The 21394-nt window shown below is 37.6% G+C and overlaps 1 protein-coding gene and 1 pseudogene across 10 annotated transcripts in view; one reads left to right on the forward strand and one right to left on the reverse strand.

Moving 5' to 3' along the window:
• LOC135361985 (protein lin-28 homolog A-like) overlaps window positions 1–4875 on the forward strand; it is a 40369-nt pseudogene extending 35494 nt beyond the window's left edge.
• The window catches only part of DMD (dystrophin), a 2113108-nt gene that overhangs the window by 439198 nt on the left and 1652516 nt on the right, over window positions 1–21394 (reverse strand). The gene's annotated exons all lie outside the window — the stretch shown is intronic.

Below are 21394 nucleotides of genomic sequence, written 5' to 3' on the forward strand. Positions count from 1 at the left end.
TGAGAGGAGGCATGGGGCGGGGGTGGGGGGGTGGGGGTGGAAATAAGTTCCTGGCATTCTTAACTGAAAGTCTGAAGGCATTTTCCATAAGTCAACTGTAATCAGTTTCACAAATCACCTTTAGCACGGATGGCATGTTTGTCCATTTATTTACCTGACGTTTTTCTCTAAGTAGACTCGTATTGACCCATTTTGTTGGACTTAGTCTCATTCTGAGCAATGATATCTTAAAATCAACTGCTTATGATACTAGCTACATTTTGCTAAAACACATTAAATGAATACTTAATTATTAAAATTTGTAAAAGTATCCAACCATGTACCATGTAATAATACTCCACTTTCATTACTCTAGTGGGAAGTGAACACTTGGGGAAAGAATTATTATAAATGACAAGTAATGCATGCAGGCATATTAAAAATTAAATTAGATAGCTTAGGAAATTAATTATAATTTATAATATTTCCCCCATGGTAAATTTACTCCAAATCCCAAACATCTGAATTATAAACTAACTTTTGGAGAAAAAAAAACTACTTCTAAATTGGAAGGCACCTGATAATTGATACATACTTAGCAAATGAACAATTGAGTTTATTTTGCTGATTCACAATTCACAAGTCATCTCGAGGTCAGGTTTCTGATTGCTCATTAGTGGCTGTTTTCCAGAGCTGATACTTCAATTTTACTTTGAATGGCTGCAAATGATTCTTCCAATGCAAAAAAGGTCCCAGTGGCCTTGCAAAGTTAGATAAATAGGTTTACCTGAAAATCAAGAAGGACTCTAGCTACAAGGGCATTTTCTGGTTAAGTCACTAAGAGTCAAGTAACTTTCAATAACTTAACAGATGTGACATATTTTTTCTGACTAGTGTTTCCCTGATGTACCCCCATGGATAGACTAAACCAGGTTTCCATTTAAAAAAAGGTTTTCATTCTAGTTATCAATTTAAGTCTGGTATCTTGTTCTTAATTTTGTTCTTAAAGACTGTTTTCTTATCACAAAGTTCTCGCAATATCACCAATACCCAAACAAAGACATACTTGAGACAGTATTCTCACAAGTAATAAATGACTATGGTTTTTGTGCTTCTATAACAGGCTTGGAAAATGACCTGTATTTTGCATTATGTGCATCATAAACTTCTAATTGCTTTTTCAGAGTATTCCATAAAAAAGAATGTCTGATATTCTTTAAGAATAGTATGGCATTAAAACTGAAGCCCTCAGAGATGGTAAGGTAGAATATTTAAAATCTGTAGACTCCATTTGGAAATGCTCCCATGGCTAGCAGTGAAGAAGTACTTATCAGTGAATGTCTGGAAGTCCTTTTTTTTTTTGGATTAATGGAAATCTCTAGAACTGTTCTTTCTAATATGGTAATCATTGGCCACCTATGGCTACCGAGCACCTGAAATGTGGCTGGTCTGAACAGAGATGTGTGGTAAGAGTAAAATATATTGGAAAAATATATTTCATTAATAACTTTTATAATGATTACATGTTACAGTGATAATCTTGTAGGTATATTAGATTACATAAAACATATTGTTGCAATTAACTTCACCTCTTCATGTTTACTTTTTTTAGGATAGCTCGTAGAAGATTTTAAGTCACATTATATTTCTGTTGGCCAGAGCTGCTCTACAAAAATGAAGAGAACAAGGATGGCCCCCTAGATATTCTAGTTTTCATTTTGTAAGTCAACAATTTATTAGATAATTTTCTCTGACTTGATGACAATCAGAGACAAAGCCTGTGGTGGAGGTGTTTGGAATCAAGGGTCTCTATTTCACTGAGTGCTATTTAGGGTTAGTTTAATAAATCTATGACAGTGTAATATGATATAAATTATTTTTGTACTTTATTCATTTAAGTTTGTAAAAGTCACCAAGATAAGCATTTTGTGATTAATATACTATAAAATAAATGGCATTACCAATATAGAAATCTGATTTTTTAATCATCAAGTTTATACATAATATATTTTTGACAGAAAATAATTAGATGCAAGCAAACAATAAACAGCATTTTCCCCTAGGGGAGATTCTCTTCTATCATATTCAATTTCCTCCTCAAATTAACTCATTTTAAGAGATAGCAAGATAGATTCAAATTTCTTATTATATTTCTGAATTTTTTTTTCTGAAGGTGAGAGCAAAGTAGATTGAGTAAATTGACAGATGGTATTGATTTTGCACACCATTTATTTCTGGGCTTATGGCAAGTTCTACTGAAGTAATTCCTCTCAAGGAGTTTATCTCAATGAGTGAAATTTCCACTCAGCCTTTAAAGCCCAACTCAAATGTCCCCTCCTCTAAGAAGCCTTACCGGATCCCACTGGGCAGTTATCCACTTCAAATTCTGCTAAAGCATATGCCTTGTACATATGCCTCTTACTCAATTTCCCTTCTCTTTCCCCAACTGGAGTGTGAGTTTCCTGATAACATGACTGAAGTCAACCCAAGTCTCATTCATCTCTGAATTCTCAATGGCTAGTCTAGTCCCTGGCATACAGTAGACAGCTAAACTATGTGTACATTCCAGTTTACTCAGTGAGGTGGTATTAATACTGCTAAATATTAAGGACGGTGGGTTTGACAATAAGTCTAGTTTAAAAATGTATAAACGGATCCTAGTAGTATCCCAATGAGGAATTTGGTGACTGCCATTTCTCAATAATATAATAATAAAGTTAATATTTGGAGATAACTTATAAGTAAAGATTAACTTGGAAAATTGCCACACACACAAAGAGGTGATAGAATCATAAGAGATCTTCTAACCACCAAAATAAATACTTGTCTTATAAATGCAATCATTTTGATTGTGCTTCCGGAAAGGATTACCCAAAGCTCTTTTTTTCACCATGATTATGTAATTATAATGGTTTAGATTGTTTGTACATGTCCAGCTGGTGTTTTATTAAATTCTCCTCATCACTATTTGTTGACTAAGTCTACCTGTGATTACATCTCTAATGATTTTGAGCAGAACCTCTCCAAACTGATTTTCATGAAATTTCCCAGGGTTTCACAAAAAATGTTCTTGGTGTTCATATTAGTGAAGGTAGTAATGTCTGTTCTTGAAAAACTTTCTGCGTGTGCATGTGCATGTGCATGTAATTTAATTATATATAGTGAAATGACAATGCCAAATATATGGTGGGAAGGATCAAAGCTGTGTGCACATGACTCAGCTCCTCAGTTGCTTTAATTACTCAACACTGTTAGCTACCATGTGAATTTTGACTGCTATACTTGTCTTAAATTGGTTTTTTTTTTTTTTAAGATTTTATTTATTTATTTGACAGACAGAGAGATAGTGAGAGCAGGAACACAAGCAGGGGGAGTGGGAGCGGGAGAAGCAGGCTTCCTGCCGAGCAAGGAGCCCGATGTGGGACTCGATCCCAGGACCCTGGGATCATGACCTGAGCCGAAGGCAGATGCTTAAAGACTGAGCCACTCAGGCGCCCTTAAATTGTTTTTATCCTTATAACCTATATCCACATTTGGATCATTGGTTAAAGACAGAAGCCGTCAGTAACACTGATGTTGAAATACAGAAAGTTACTGAAAAAACTATAAAGAGTAATAATTCTGCATATTTTCCTCAAGATGACCTTCAGAGGAAACTGATTTGTAAATGGCATATATACATGATCCAAAAGAAATTTTTATTGCCCCCATTTTACAGATGAGGAAATCATGGCATATGGTCTAAGTCCCTTGTCCAGGGTCAGAAAGATAGCTGGTAAACAGCTGGAGAGGAATGTGAACCCGGGATATCTACCTATAGAGTCTTCCAAGTGGGATACGACACAAACACAGAGGTTCTCAAAGTCAGCTTCCCATTAGAGTTACTTGAGCAGCTTTTAAGAATTCTGACGTCCAGGGCGCCTGGATGGCTCAGTTGGTGAAGTGTCTGCCTTCGGCTCAGGTCATGATCCTGGGGTGCTGGGATGGAGCCCTCCATTGGGCTCCCAGCTCAGCAGGGAGCCTGCTTCTCCCTCTCCCACTCCCCCTGCTTGTGATCTCTCTCTCTCTCTCTCTCTCTCGGATAAAATAGATACAATCTTAAAAAAAGAAGAATTCTGATGTCCAGCCACCACAGCCCATCAGTTAAATAAAAAATCTCAGAATGGGTGATGGGGAAAATGGAGCAGCCTCTTCTCCGAGCCACCCCTTTGCCTCGGGACTTCTCTGGGGTAAGCAGCCGTCGGGCCTGGGGCTCAGCTGACGACCCCGGGCTCTGTGTCAAAGCAGCAGTTTGCAGGGGGTTGCGCCAAGGCGCTGGAGGAGGCGTGGGGATGCTGCCGCCCCGATGGCAGAGGAAGGGGCAGCTGCTGCACGGGGCGGGCATCTCTAAGGGCTTCAAAGTGCACATGAGCTTCAGCTTCCTGCCGGTGACCGCCTGCGCCGGGTTGCGCTTGCTCCGCCCCCTCCCCCCAGGAGGTCTTTGGGCACCAGAGCAAGGTGCACCTGAAGGGCTTCCAGAGCGTGAAGGAGGGTGAGGCAGTGGAGTCCTCCTACAAGAAGTCGGCTAAGGGCCTAGAATCTGGGCGGGTCACCAGCCCTGCTGGGGTGTTCTGTGCTGAGAGCTAGAGGTGTCTCAAAGGGAAGAACGGGCAGAAGCGCAGATCAAAGGGGGACAGGAGCTACAACCGTGGAGATCGAGACCACCATGCCAAGGAATCTAAGCTGCCACCACAGCCCAAGAAGTGTCACTTCTGCCACAGCAGCAGCCATATGGTGGCCTCATGTCTCCTGAAGGCCCAGCAGGCCCCCGGGTCACAGGGAAAGGCAGCCTACTTTCGGGAGGAAGAAGAAGAAGAGATCCAGAGACCTGCCCTGTGCCCAGAGGCCCAGCACTGAGCTACTGTGGGTGGCAGCTAGCCTTTTGTGATCAGGAAGTTTTGAGGGGCAGGCATCAGTGGGCAGAGTGGAGAAAGTGGGGACAGTGTGGGTAGAGGGCAGCTGGATCTGCCCTGTATCTCAGGCCAGGGTCCACAGCATCACCCCCTCTTCCCTCTTGGCAGGGTGGGGGGGAAGGGGGGAGGCCACTGAACTCCAACCATGCTCTATCCAAATTGCTCCCGGGGGTTCTGGGGACAATCCCTCCCTGCTGAGCTTTTACCTGAGTCTCTGCCCCCAGATCTCCAGCTTTTGAAAGTGGCCTGGGCAGGGAAGTTGTTTTCCTTTCAAGAAAGGAGATGTCATAATAATGGTTCCCACGCCAGAGTGTAGACTAAGCATGAGATCAGATGGACGGGCCCAACCCACGAACTGCCACGTTCTGTGGGAGGCAGTCTCTCGGGGGTAAGGCAGAGTTTTTCCACATCTTGTCTCATAACCCACTCTGGGGTAGGGTGCTGGGGACTGTCCCGAGCAAGGCATTGTGACAGCAGCCGCAGGGGTTGTCGGGGGAATAGCTGCAGACCTGCTGCCCCGAAGCTGACTCCCACCCCATTCTGGGCCAGTAGATTTTTATTGATTTGCTCCCTTGGATACCTGCACCGTGGGCCCCACTTTCTCCAAGAGGCCAACGGCACTGGCTGTGTGCGAATGACATGTCTTGTGCATTTTCACTTTCTTTTTTTTATAATATAAATACTCTGGGTTTGTAAAAAAAAAAAAAAAAAAACAAACTCAGAATGAAATGGTGCTCAACTGTTGCTCAAAATGTATTTTTCCAAGACATGCTTGAAAATGTCAACTTGAACCTCTGTTACCTCATGGTTTAGGCACAAACAAAAATCAAATTAGCTAAACTTTAGGGGTGGGGTGGGGTAGAGGCAAGAATTCCAAATATCCAGTCATAAAAGTAGAAGTGCTTTCTCTGACCTTATAGAATAGTTAAATTTCAGTCTACGTTTTCATGTATATTTTGTTGCTGAACCCAGCACATAACTTAAAATATATTATTAATTTATACATTTTCCTATTAGAGTTAAGAATCATTATCAAAATAAAAAAAGCAAAATATTTGTCTTTAATGAATACTATTATAAATTTCAGTAAATGAATGTTATGAAATCTTAAATAATACACTAATATGAGCTATGATGGTCTGAATAATTAAACAATATTTATATTATCAATGTTTTAGAATATAAAAATTATACTAAATAATTAAAGTCACTCATTATCTTACAGCATGCAAAAATGACTAAATGATTTTTTAATTTTTTGGGCATTTGTTATTACTGTGGAAGAGGACAGAAGTTCAGGAAAGGTGAGTAAACATTACATTAGACCAGGTTCTTTCCAACTGCAGTACGACAGACATTTTACATTGGATAGTTCTTTGTTGTGGAGGGCTATCCTGTGCACTGTAGGATATTTACCAACATACCTGGCCCCTACCTGCTACACTTCAGCTGTGACAATTCAAAGTGCTTCCGGGGTGCTTGGGTGGCTTAGCTGGTTAAGCCTCTGACTTTGGCTCAGGTCAGGTGGCGTTCTCAGCGAGTCCCTTGCAGGGCTCTGTGCTCAGTGGGGAGTCTGCTTCTCCCTTTCCCTCTCCCTCTGCCCCTCCCCTTGCTCATGCTCTCTTTCTCTCAAATAGACAAAATCTTAAAAAAAAAAAAAAAGTGCTTCCAGACGTTGCCAGATGTCTCCTGGAGGGTGAAACTGCCCCTCCTTTTAAGAGTCACTGCGTTAGACAAATTAGCTCGGGGTTACACCCTCTGATATAGCCTCAACAATTTGGAGATGGCCCTTTTGACTTCTGACTCAGAAGACCATCAAGTCTTCCACGTGTCTATAACACGGCTTCATTACTACATATGTAAATTATTCTGATGTGAGGCAACAGCCTGTAACTCTTTCTGAATCACAGGAAACTACTGTTGGGATACTTAATGTGTTTTATAAGATAGAATCCAAAAAATTTTGAAAATGGATCATTCCTTTAAATCCTTCGATAGTTTTGATAGTTTATTAACTGGGCATTTTAATGTAATCTGAAAATCTTCCAATAGATTTCTGATACATTTCCCAAACTACACATTTTTAGAATACTCTCATCAGCTCTTCTTTGGTGGGATGTGTCATTTCTCCACTGCATTGGAATTATTTATTTGTCCCTTATCATATATGTCCCAGAGGTAGGATTTGGGTTGGGTCAATTGCCGTACTCTCCAGGGCAGTCTATAGAGCCTTGCATTTAGTAGGTGATTGTGTCCTTTAATGGGTTACATATTAGGGGAGATAAATTATTCAAATATTTGCCTCACTGTTAAAAGCTCACCTAGAATATTTAGATGTATGCTCATATAAGCTTGTTCCATAGGATTTTAAAACATGAATGCATTGAATTCCATATGGAAAAAAAAAAGCCTATCTAGTTGAGGAGCCTCAAGCTGCTTCCATTTTTTCTTTTTTCTTTCTTTTTCTTTTTTTTACTTTTGAGCAATTGTTCTGGATCATGTAAATAATCTTTAATCCTTCCTCCCTGTATGCTTTGGATGAATGAAGTACCATTCTTTGTGAGTGGAGGAGGGATACAGATGAATGTCTTCCACATGTGTGATCCCATCCTAACAAGTACCACTAAGTAGCAACTTCTCACCTTCTCTGTAGAAGTTGTCTTCAATTAAAAAGTGCACTAGAAAGACTGTAACCATAGAGAGGACATTGAGTAGTAGTTCAGCTAATTGGCTGTACATGCCTTCCAAAATTTCAGAGGTACCTCCATTTAATGACTCCCCCGAATGAGGTAATTGGCTGAAATTTACTTTGCAGTTCTTAATATAAAGTTGGGCCCATCATTAGCAAGAACTCCTAAAAAACTGGGGTCAGTATGCATTTAAGTGAAGCACAAGAAAAAAAGGTATTTCACTTTCAACAGACCTATGCTGTACCTTCTTTTTTTTTTTTGAAGATTGCAAAACTATATCATCTATTTTATAACATAATGGCAGTAATATTGCCTCTGAGTTAACTATGTAATAATTCACTTTTGGTTCTGCAATAATTGAGCAAACAGAAGCTGGTACTAGAGGCATTCCTTTCCTTTATTTATCGTAATATTTTCCCATAATTTAATGAGAAACATTTCAAGAGCAACATTTTTATCTTTCATGTTAAATTAATTTACAATGCTATGAGCTATAATAAAATGAGAGAAACCATCAGCAAAAAGCAAAAGTTAATAAAGACAGATATTCTCAAAGTTTCAAAGCCTGGAAAAAACTCAGACCACAAGTGTATTTGCTTTCTTCTTCTTCTTGTTTGGCTTAGTTCAATTTGTCATAGTTTGTTCTCAATTATTTTGTACTTACTGCTAACATAAGATAATTTGTGATATTTGGTAGTGTCATGAAATATGATCTATTAATACCACATAACATATCAGAAGCGTTTTGCTTCAGTCCGAGAGAGGATATGTTGTGCTCATGTTTTCTCATTCTTTCGACCAACTTTCATTGTTCTTTTGGACTTAACTTTCCTTTTAAGGACTAAGAGGGACTCTAATGTGGAGGTAGAACTTCCCAAGAAGAGATGAGATATATTTACATATTGACAGTCACAAGCACTATACAAGGGGTTGTTGCATACAAGAAATCAGTAAAGTGAAATGAGAGATAGTGACCTATTCAAATGTGTATATATGTCCTTTAATATTAAAATCCTTTGGTAGAACTACTCAGTAGTCAGTTCTCAATTGCTTGCTTTGAAGAGCACAATGCTTTACGGAAGAGTGATCCCAAACCTTCCTAGTTAAACAGGAAATGCAACAACTTACAAAAACATTTAATGACTTTCTTTAACAGCTGCTGAATGAAACTGAAAATAATACAGTGGAATAAGGAAAATGTCTGTACCAATGTCACTGCATAGTACTACTACTAAGCAAATTACACCTCAGGAACCAGGAATCATATGCAGGTGCTCAGAAATTACACTTTCCCTAGTGTGAAATGTAGCTATGAAGTATCTGCAACTAGGGAACTCTATGAAAAGGCAACTATTATCACTCAGGGGAAAAAAAGAAATCCTTTTAAAAATAGGATTTAACTGTCAATAAAGGTTTTTATAATAAATTCGTATAAAGTTCAGCATGAAAGGAGTGTCAAAAACAGAGAGAAAATCACATGTGATTTTTATTGCTATAGTCTTTCACTGACTTTGGTCTCATTTTTGTGGAGGCTTTTGACTTTTAACAAAATATGAAATTAAAGAGCTTTTTAAAAGAAGAGATTCGCAGAATGTATAGAAACATTTTTCTGAACTTATAAAACCTGATCAGATATACAAGATATACTTAGAAAAGGATTAAGAAAGTTGAGAGATAACCATAGATTCTACAAATGTTGTAATTATAATTTTCTCTCTGGTCTAATTATTAAAAAGTTCCATTTAAGTCTTAAATTTGCCAGACTAATCCAAATTTACTAGTGAGATGCATCCTTGAAGTCTCCTTAATCTGTTTAGTTACTTGAAATGTTTAATACTTTCTAATCAAGAGAAACCTAGAGTCTCAAAGGCACAATGTTCCCTTCCCAAACTGATTTAACTTTAGGTTATTTAATTGGAACTCTGAAGAATTAGAAGTTCATTCTGTTACCTTGGCATCCTTCATAGCACCTGGCACAGTATTAAGTACATATTAGATACTCAATAAATATCTTTTGAAGGACTGAATATTGCTTAAGAAGGAAGTAAAAGGAGTTATTTAGATAGAATATATTTAAACTCCTAAGACAAACTTATTTCTTGCTTATTTATAGACAAGGCATAAACTGTGGTTGTGATGATAACCTATTTTAGTTTTGTTTGACTCCACTCAACAAACTATTGTTGTGTATACATTGTTTTGACACTGTGAAATGAGAGAGGTATTTAAAAAATAACAGAAATATTCAAGAAGCCCCGTTTTTTGTTTGTTTGTTTCTTAAATTCCACATGAGTGAAATCATAGGGTATTTGTCTTTATCTGATTGACTTACTTTGCTTAGCACTATACTCTCTAGCTCCATCCATGTCATTGCAAATGTTAATATTCCATTATATACGTACATATATATACTATGTATATGCAGACAATCATATGTGTCAGCTTTATCCATTCATCAATGGACAGACACTTGGGTTGCTTCCATAATTTGGCTATTGTAAATAATGCTGCTACAAAAATAGGGGTACGTGTATCCCTTTGAATTAGTGTTTCTGTATTTTTTTGGGTAAATACCCAGTAGTGCAATTACTGGATCATAGGGTAGTTCTATTTTCAATTTTTTGAGGAACCGCCATACTGTTTTCCACACTATTACTGTGTTCCATACTGTGGCTGCAGCCACAGTGTTCCTTTCTCTTCACATCCTCGCCAACGCCTGTTCTTTCTTATGTTGTTGAATTTAGCCATTCTGACAGGTGTGAGGTGATATCTCATTGTGGTTTTGATTTGCATTTCCCTGATGATCAGTGATGTTGAGTATCTTTTCACGTGTCTGTTGGCCATCTGGATGTCTTCTTTGAAGAAATGTCTGTCCATGTCTTCTGCCTATTTTTAATTGGATTATTTGAATTTTGGCTGTTGAGTTGTATAAGTTCTTTATATATTTTCGATACTAACCCTTTATCAGATATATCATTTGCAAGTATCTTCTCCCATTCAGTAGGCTGCCTTTTAGTGAGACTAATATAAAACTGTATGCTCACTATACTGGAATTAAAAAAAAAAGAAACACTCAAGAAGCTTAAAGTTTAGGAGTGAGTTATTTTGCAGGCGATTTGATTCTAATTTTAACTTGTGTAAGGACAATGATCTCTGTTCAGTGCAATACTGAAAATACTATGGGTTTATAATAAACAATTTCTGCATGATCTTATTAACTCATTAGTATGTCTCACATGGTGTATTTCTTAAAATTTCACACTCAAATATGGTCATTTTTTTCTGCACCAGAACGTAAGTCTTTGAAATCAGGTTTATTCTCTGTTTTGCAAACTAGCACAATAACAAACTAGCAGTTGGTGGGTACTCCATTGATAGATGAATATTAACCTATTAATGAATATAAATAGAAATTATAGCAGTGGAGTTACATTTCTGAACCAACTCAGGAGAGCTGAATATTTAAAGAAAGAGTATTATTATTAGGTCACTGAGATTATTAATAAGAGATCTCTTATTACATTTCCCTGCACTTTTTTTGGTATCATATAGAAAAAAATGCATAAAATGAGATGTGTCAGCTATGTTCTCTTTGTCTCTCCAGCTCCATTTACCTGCCTTCCTCCACTGTCCCAGGGGCTGACTTGTAGGATTACAACCATGAGCTCCTATGCCCTTTAGTTTTCTGGCTGGGTTTGACTAATGGAGAGAACTAGGAAGAGACTGAGGTCAGTATATTGACTGCTTTGGTCTCCTTCCCTGGCTGTCAATTCAAGCCTCAATTTTAGCCTTGAAAAAGAAGGCTACTGTTCCACCAAGGCAGTAAGATTTACATGATCTCTCTTTCTCTTCGTTCTCAGAAACCTCTCCTCCTCCTTAATCTTTTCAGGCCTAGGAGAAATGACAGCTCTGCTGCTATTAGCCCAGGGGTCGTGCGCTACCTTCCATGACTTTCCTATACTCTGCCCACTCCTCAGTATGTAGCATTTGGAAATCAACACTCAAATCACCCTAATTCTTTTTTTTTTTAATTTATTTTTTTATTCTTATGTTAATCCCCATACATTACATCATTAGTTTTAGATGAAGTGTTCCATGATTCATTGTTTGTGCACAACACCCAGTGCTCCATGCAGAATGTGCCCTCCTCAATACCCACCACCAGGCTAACCCATCCTCCCACCCCCCTCCCCTCTAGAACCCTCAGTTTGTTTTTCAGAGTCCATCGTCTCTCATGGTTCGTCTACCCCTCCGATTTCTCCCGCTTCATTCTTCCCCTCCCGCTACCTTCTTCTTCTTCTTCTTTTTTTTTTTTCTTAACATATATTGCATTTTTTGTTTCAGAGGTACAGATCTGAGATTCAACAGTCTTGCACAATTCACAGCGCTTACCAGAGCACATACCCTCCCCAGTGTCTATCACCCAGTCACCCCATCCCTCCCACCGCCCCCCCATTCCAACAACACTCAGTTTGTTTCCTGCGCAAATCACCCTAATTCTAATGTGCCATCTGCTTCCTGTTGGGACCCTGGCTGAGACACAAACACAAACACAAAGGGGCAACAAATGAGACCATGGAATAGGACAAGGATTCAACATTTCATAGAGTTGCTGTACTACCTGTGTCAATGGATGGGAAAGTGGTTAGTACTCTTAAGTGTTATACAGAAGCTGGTTATTACTAGTCAGCATGAAATATGGACATGTAAGATTGTGTTTATACTGATTTCCCACCACAAAACCAGCTGACACGGTCTAATTTATTATTATTATATTATTTATTTACACTGTAAATAAATAAATAAATGTTTAAGGCATTAATGATATATTACATTGATGCATAGGTAATTATACTTGGTTATCAGACTTAGACAGTGTTTATATGACTGATCACAGACATGGCCTCCATATTCCATTATCCACCTGTCCAAGATCACTGGCCACCTGTAGGTTTCCTTAGTCTGGAATTGATTAAGAAGAGTCCAGCTCTGTAAAGGGACAGGGAACATGATTTCTTTCTGAATTAGCAATATAAAATTAGCCCTGCAATTACTATTTCTGGTTGGGGGTGAGCCACAGTTACAAATTTTCTCCTGTGTCTTTTCAAAATTAGAAGAGCTTAGTAAGCAAATCCCTGTAAGATGGTTTTATCAAAACCATCTTACTGACACAATGAGCTCTACAAACAAGTAAGTATTTTTAGGGCAAAAAGGAAAAAGACGATATTAAATAAATTTGCCCAAATATTGTTCTTTATGTTATAGTTTGGAAGTGACACCTATACTACCAACATATCTTGGGAAGCAATTAGCCACCTGATTTGGATAAAAATATTATCAATTTCTTCCTATTGAGACTGGTAGCGCTTTATAAAAAGAGAAAAACCATCAAAGCAGCCTGGATGATACTTTGGGGGCTCTGCGTCCTATGAAAATCTTCAAATTAGGTGTCGATGGGCACAAATTGACTTATTTTAATATACTTCAGGTCCATATATAAAGAAAAGTACTATACTATTTTGTAGGAATGGCTTGTGTTGCCTTAGATTAAGTTTACACATCAGCTTTTTAACTTTATTGCTGCTTGATTCACTTTTGGTGGCTTCTTTTAACAACAATGCCCTGCCAAGCACTTAACACTACTTCATGAAGGAAGATTTCATGCCTTGACCTTCACATTCATGACCTGTATAATTCAATGTGCTTCCATGATCCCTATCATTTCCAGATATCATCCTTCTTGAGAAATGCTGACTAGTGGTTTATTTGTTTTTGTTTTGTTTGTGGTCAATTCACTGGCTCCGTTTTCCTGTTTTTTTTTTTTTTTTTTTTTTTTTTTTAAGGTACTTTTGAAGCTTCTATCATTTCTGCTCATCAAAGGAAGTCATTTTCTTCACATGCTTGTATTGGTCAAAAAGAGCACCTGTATAATTTTTATTTTCTTATCCAGACACAAACAGGTTGGAAAAATTACCACTCCAATGGCCCTTGAATTTTGGGTGTTCCTTTCAAATTTAGGTCAAAAGCCAATATTAATAGTCAGAGGGAATGACTGTCACAAAGAAGAACTGCCAAGCAGATAATAAGTTTAGAACTCTTTTTTTTTTTTAAAGATTTTATTTATTTATTTGACAGAGAGAGACACAGCAAGAGAGGGAACACAAGCAGGGGGAGCAGGAGAGGGAGAAGTAGGCTTCCTGCCGAGCAGGGAGCCCGATGCGGGGCTCGACCCCAGGACCCTGGGATCACGACCTGAGCCGAAGGCAGATGCTTAACGACTGAGCCACCCAGGCGCCCCATAAGTTTAGAACTCTTAATTGAAAATTAACACATCCACATTTGTATTCCTAAACTGAAGAAAATGGCTGTTTGGCTACCACTATGAGATGCTGTATATTTCACATGCTGAATCCTGAAGAAGGAACCATTCGTTCCTGCCCGATGGATGTTTCTAGGCTTCAGTATAACTCAAAAGATTGGGGTAGGAAATTCAAGCAGAGTAAGAGGGATCCTGTTGTCTTTCCTAGGGGTTATAAGGTCCATAAATATTAACCAGCCTTCCACTTGACTAACTTATTGAGCATGTCTCCAACTGACTATATAGCAGATTGAACTATTGGCTTCAATTCCGTCACATCCCTAGTCAAATTAGACATATACACCCCTGCCATGACCTTATGTAGGTGGAAAGTGTTTCTCTATCCCTTGACTTTGGGCTTGGCCACGTGACATGCTTTGGCCAGTGGAAAAGAAGCAAATGTGCTAAAAGCAGAGACTTGAAAAGTGTTGGTTTTGGTTTGATCATTGTCCTGAGAAGCCACTGCCCCCTTAGTTTGAGTCTCAGAATAAGACACAGGGGGCAGACTCAAACCAGATCTGCAGCCTAGAGATGAGCAGAGCCAAGCCAAGTCTAGTCAAGATTGGCCAAACCCCACTAAACCGCAGACCCATCACTAAATAAGTATCTGTTGTTATTAGCCACAGAAATTTTTTGGTTATTTATTACGCAGCAAAATGAACTGATACATACTATAAATCAAAATGTGGCTTATAAGCAATACAACTTGGGACAGTTCTGCTGAACTGATATCCATCAAGTAAAAGAAGAAAAAAAAGCAAATGATTCAAAATTATCAAATCCTCGCAAAGTTCATATTCAGGCCAGGTACCAAGATTAGGTAGCAATGATTGGCCAACGTCCAGGATTAGAAATAAAATTGCAAAACACTAGTCAAGCTTAACTCACTAGGTTGGACTTCCAGGTTTTCAAGCAGACTGTTCTAGATTGCAATATTTGAAAGAAGCCTGCTGTGATATGGTAATGACTATGAATTCTGTGGTCTTTGGAATACCTCCAAAATGCCAAGCTCAAGTTTAAAACAAAACTGGATTCTCAAATAAACTTTCTTATACAGAAATGGATTAAGTCCTCTTCTCTAGAAAGGGTTAAGGAAGTGATAAGGTGCCTTCTGGCACTTCTATCAGTTACATTTCCAAAGGGTGGTGAAACTGGGCTGTCTCTTGTTGTTTCGTCATCTGCGGATTCCTTCTTACATAGGATTAGCGCTAGTGGGCGAAAGCTACATCTGCCTCCAGCCACCATAACGAACGTGAGGAGAATTTCAGTTTTTGCAGGTGGAGTTCCAATTCCATGTGCCTCTCCAACTGTTTCTTCTGCTTCTAATGTACTCTCTGAATTGGAATGATAGCTTCCTAGCAGTAATATGGGAAAAGTACAGGAGACCAAGTGAAGAATCTAGGACATAATTTCTTAACATCAAAATTCTTGGAACACAGTATTATGTTTTGGGTGAGGTGATGGATATGAATATTAACTTGACTACAGTGATGGTTTCAGGGTGTATACATATGCTAAACTTATCAAATCGTATACTTTCAATATTGCGTCGTTTACTGTATATCAATTTTACCTCAATAAAGGTACTAAAAAATATTACGTGCCCAGCAAGAAATCATGCTAAAGATGCACAAAGCCTCTACACATACAAGTCTAATGTGTTATCGTGAGACATTTAGGCAGATCTAAATAAATGAAGGGATCTACCACAGTCCTAGATTGGACAACTCGATAATGTAAAGATATAGAATGATGTGTTTGAAAATGGGTATCTCACGGGCTTAACTACCCTCATTTGATAAGGTGACTTAATGATTTCCAAAATTTCACTTTCAGCCCTGTAATTCTATGATCTATGGATACTGTAGTTCCAAGGTCAAGAAAAAAGCACATACAATTAATGTTCAGAACAGAACCAAATGAGCAGCAGCTATCATCATATTTATGCCCAAGTCTGGAGTGCAAGAATTCTTCTCCTTGTCTAGGGAGTCATTTCAATAGGATGGAAGATGTATATTCTACACAGTCTTACAATCAAACTGCTCCTCGGCATATTTTGTATGTACAAATATGTACAAATTCAATATATGAATTTTAAATACTAAAGATTAAAAATAGAGTTGCGGTGGGTTTATTTTTTCCTTTGAAGTTTAAACACTTGAAGAGTTCACCACTTGTAACTTTGACTAGTGGTAAATAATGCAATTAAAAAGACTATACAGGAAAAAGAGTGAGTTGAGAAATCAAGGCCCACTTGGCATCATCAAATCTGGTTCCTGTCAGACTCTGGTGGCTGTAGGTGGGGCTAATGTACAGTCATTAATAAAAGCTTCATTTTAGGGACTTTCCTCCTTCAAAGGGAGGCATTTATATGAGAAGACTAAAACTGATTGTTATAATTGCTTAAGTTATTTTGGGTATATATTACTATTAAGGTTAGTTAAAATAGTAAAGCAGAATGAATACTCTGTTTAGACTATATACAGTCAGTTTGATTCAGAAATGAGTAAAATCCTGGCAGCCAAAAACGAGGAAATGGTAAGGGTACCCTCCTCAGCCAAAGGGCCTTAAGGCCTTTTGTGCAGATTTGGAGAAGTTTAAACCTGGTTAGCAGCTTGTAACCCTTGGGGAGGGTTGGCTGACCTGACTTGGTTCTTTCTCTGACCATGCCCTGCTAGGCCTGTATCCTTCAGTAAAACGTGGTCTTCATAAGAATCACTAAAGTGGTCATATACTCCCCATTGTTCCCATTAATTTGAGATTTTAGCAAGCTCAAATTACCATCTACACTTAAATACAAACATTGAATTCAAAGAACATGAAATACCAATAACCTAAGAAAAACTACTTAGATTCCCCAAATAAATGGTAACAGAAAGATGCCTAATTCACAATTTTTTTTCGTTTGAAAATTCATATCTTAACTGATCTTTACAAAGAGATTTTTTTTTCTAGACACAAAAAGACAGTAGAATACTAAGTTCAATTTTAAGCTTTTGGATATGGATGGGTAATATTTTGCGACACTGAAAAACAGAATCATTTGCTGGGCTTTCCCAATAGCCTAGTACATGAAAATATCTATTTCCTGCTCTAAATGAATCATTTAAAAATATATCTGCATTGAATGGATCACTTGAAATCTTAAAGTGAACAATGAATATGGTAATACCAGGCACAGGTAATTTAAGTACCTTAATATTATTCAGAAAATACATGTCATAAGTTAGTCTTTACACCATAGTTAAGAAAGAAATCCTTAAAAACGGATTAGGTATTTTAAACGGACTAGCTGAATGGAGCAGCAAGGAATAGATGTTGATGATGTGGTTTTAAAAGAAAAAAACTTCAGAAAACAAAGTTTTAAATCCTATGCATTAAACGAAATAAAACAAAACAAAACAAAACCAGTATGTAGTTTGGTTTAAGGAACATAACAGTACTTAAGAACTCCCAAATAAAACGAACAGTTTTGTGAAGGACACAGGTTTTTAAGTTGATCTTACTAATTAAAGTTCTGTCATAGTTTTGGTTACAAATCACAAGGAAATAAACAACACACAATGCAGTCTGATTATTATTGAGTTAGCTCAGAGGACTTCTACTGTTAAAATACATATAAAATCACAACACGGTTGCTTTAGTTATAAAAATAAAATCATATGTATATACTACCTAAGATGGAAAGACCAATGGTGAATATATTCTTCTTCATAGGATCACCAAACTGAACCTATAGCTTTCTCTTATTTTTACTAAATTTTCTATTTAATGATCCAAGAATTTAGCTTTTTATTTTCCCACCACATGACAAATATATATTGATTGGAAGTATTCTGAAATACTAGTTTCGGAAACTATTCTGCGAAACTAAACTGCATTTTGACTTATTTGCATCAGTTATTTGCCTGAAAGTTGTGGGTAAGGTGGGAAAACACTTTCTTCCATTTTAAATTGCAATCTCCCAGGTCTGTTGTTTTCCTTTCTCACGGGGCCCAAAATGTTTTTAAGACCTCTGGTATATCAATCTCTGGAAGAGAGCATTCACAGATGAATTCTGATCAACAGACTGCATACATTTCCCAATCAGCTGTGTAGACTCAGCATTTTCACAACTCCAGTCATTTTATAAAGATGATTCAGAATTAATCAGTCCCCCTGCCACTTTTATTATTTATATATTCACAGTATTGACAGATTTCATTTTCTTCCCACTCTCTACTCGTCTTCTACAAGAATAACACTCAGGACATGGAACAGTGAGCAGCAAGAGAGATCAGCTGACCTTCCTTCTGTAAGTAAGGCATTACTCAGCTAATTCCGAGAACCCGCAAACAATAATGTGGAATATACAGATCCACATCAAACTTCCTTTCATTTCTTCTGGTGCTTCCTCTAGAATAGGAAGTCCACTTATTCTTTAGACTGCAATATAGGTATGTGAATAATACAGTAATAACTATGACTGGAATAAGACAGAAATAGTTACGGCGGCAGCTGCTATAAATACCCAAACAAAATTCCCTTAGGAAAAATGACGTCAGGAAGCCTTGCAGGGGACCAATCACTCAGAATTTTGAATGATCACACTTATTGTGACATTTTAGAAGGTACTGCATCTTCTCCTGGGATTACTAAAAATTACAACTGTACCTAAATCACCCAGCAACAATTTATGCCACTAATTCATTTTAAAGATAGATTAACAGGAATCTTTTCAAATGTCTCTTTGAATTGATTAGACAACGTCTCTGGGAAGCCTCAAATTTGATTTGGCCAAAATGGCAGAGGAAATTAATGTTATCCTCCTGTGTCATCTCCCTAAATTCAGGAAGGTAAAGAAACACCAATTTTCAAAAACAGACATGTCTAATATATAAAAAGATTGTTGTCAAGACAAATCCATTGCCTGGTTGTCTTCAGCTGACAACTATTTTTAAATAGACTGTATGACTTAGATTCAGGAACTAAACATGAAGAAATACTGAATAGCATTATTCAAAAGGCATGCAAAAAGTATTATTTCAAAAATCTCTTTTCATAATATTCTTGTTTTGAAGACTATAGTTTTTAAACATTTAATAGATCTACGGGTTCAGTGTTAATGATTATGCCAACAAGATGGTAACATAATAAATCCATGTCAATTTTAGAAGTATTTCTAATATTACATAACAAATTGGAAAGGAATTTCACATATAATTATCTCTATGAAGACAAACCACAAGGGTAATTAACACGGCTATGATTCCGTATCACCAAAATGGTTAAACCAGATGGTAATGTTCATTATTTTTATCTCTCTCACAAAACCAAATATCACTCACTCTCTCCTGGGAATGCATGAAGTATTCAAACGAAATGTATTATTATGCAATACTTTGATGTAAGGAGGGTTTTTTTTTTTTTAACTTAGTACAGACATGTGTGTTTCCCCTCAAGATTGGTGGTGTTTCCAACCATGACCAGTGTTACTTATAAATAAACAAATAAACAGTGTACCTATGATGTATAAGCTTAATAAAATGACATCACCAGATAAGGGAAGATCTAATTTTTTAAAGAAGATTTTATTTATTTATTTGAGAGAGTGAACAAGAGAGAGGGAACAAGTGGGAGGAGAAGAGGGAGAGGAAAAGTAGACTTCCCACTGAGCAGGGAGCCCAATGTGGGGCTCAACATGGGGCTCAATCCCAAGACTCCGGGATCATGACCTGAGCTGAAGGCAGATGCTTCATCGACTGAGCCACCCAGGCACCCCGGGAAGATCTAATTTTTAAAAAATTAATATTCAACAGTGAACCATTAAAATTAAAACATAGGCTTTATATTTTCATCACAAAGATGGCTGATATTATTAATTTTCAACAGATATCCAGGAAGAACAACAGTTTATTTGCTGTTTCAGTGAGCTATTGTCACAATTATGCTGAATGGTGCATATGGTTTTAAACCACAGTCATCTATCCTTCGGGATGTGCATGGCTTGCACAGCCCTGCTGTACACCTCTCAGCCTCTTTCTGAGATGAGCCATCTAGATGGGGCATGTTCTTCTTATACATGTGGTAGAGGCACAGTCGGGAACATGCAAGGTCTCTTAAGGCCCAGGCTTCAAACTAGCAGACCATCACTTCTGCTCACCTATGTTTTGCTAAAGCAAATCACATGGCTAAGCCCTAAGGCCAGGGGTTGGGAGGTACACTCCATCCACAGGGAGGCAATATCAAGGGTGTGATTGCAGAATGGGATGAAGAACTAGAGGAACCATGTAGTCTACTAGAACTAGAGAACAGTTTCTTTCAAGCAGATAATATATTGCAGAACACAAGAATGCCATGTACTTATTTATATCTCTGACTTACTTCGTTAGTGTGTAAATGTTGCCATACATTTTCCTGTGCTTGATGACTGCTCTGTATTATTATTATTAATTTCATCAGTGATTAACCTGTTACTAGATTTAAGAAATAATCTTTCTTCTTCTTCTTCTTCTTTTTTTTTTAGTTTCTTGTATAAACAATTCAAACACATCTTTCATTTGGAGCAATTCTCTAGCCGTGTTCTGTGAGTACAGACAGATCGATGCAATTTCTAGTCCAGGGAGTGGAGCATGCAATTTGAGTCACGAGTCCTGTCTTACCTAACTCTGGAGTTATCTTTTGAAGAGAATATATTATATGGGAATACTAATACAACATTGCCCTTAAGGATTTTGGGTAAATTTATTTTCTTTTCCAATACCATCTTAGATAAAATATCTCACATCTTGAGAATTAGTCACTTCCTGTAAGAAGGCCTGCAGCAAAGGGACATCGCAATCAGATACACCACGCAGGCAAGCTACTCGCTCATCACTGTATGCGCACGCGCTTCTGGGTTCTATCTTTCCCCTTAGAATTCCAATTTTGTGTGTGTGTGTGTCTTGCCTTATGAATTCTTGTTTTCCAATTTTGTAAACAGAAAAGTAGAAGAATGTGTTTGAAAATCTGCTCAGAGAATGGATTTCAATTTGGCTTCTCCATTAGAGCACTAATTTGCTTTCTATGTGCAATTCTGGCGTGATCACTGTTGCATATATTATTGGATTTCAACTCCTAGGCTTCCACCTAAACTCATTTTGAGATTTTCACATGGCAGGTCAATTGCTTGAGTTTTACCGAGTCTAAATTCCACCCCAACCTGTCTCAGACTTCTTGGTGTTGTATTTGGTGAAAGCAGCAGCAGAACTTTCTACCATTATTTCTTTTTCTTTGTTTTACTAGGCATTTCTCCTGTGGCTTGGTGGATTTTATAAAAAGGAAAGCGTGTGGTTTGTATATTTCTCTTGTTTGTTCTCTCTGTTAAATCAATTAATTATTTTTAATTTTAATCACATTCATAACACCAAATATTTTATGTGCAAAAAAATAGATTC

The sequence above is a fragment of the Mirounga angustirostris genome, unplaced genomic scaffold, assembly GCF_029215605.1.
Source record: "Mirounga angustirostris isolate CCGP_5_RB_7025 unplaced genomic scaffold, mMirAng1.0.hap1 SCAF_11, whole genome shotgun sequence".
NCBI classification, from domain to species: domain Eukaryota; kingdom Metazoa; phylum Chordata; class Mammalia; order Carnivora; family Phocidae; genus Mirounga; species Mirounga angustirostris.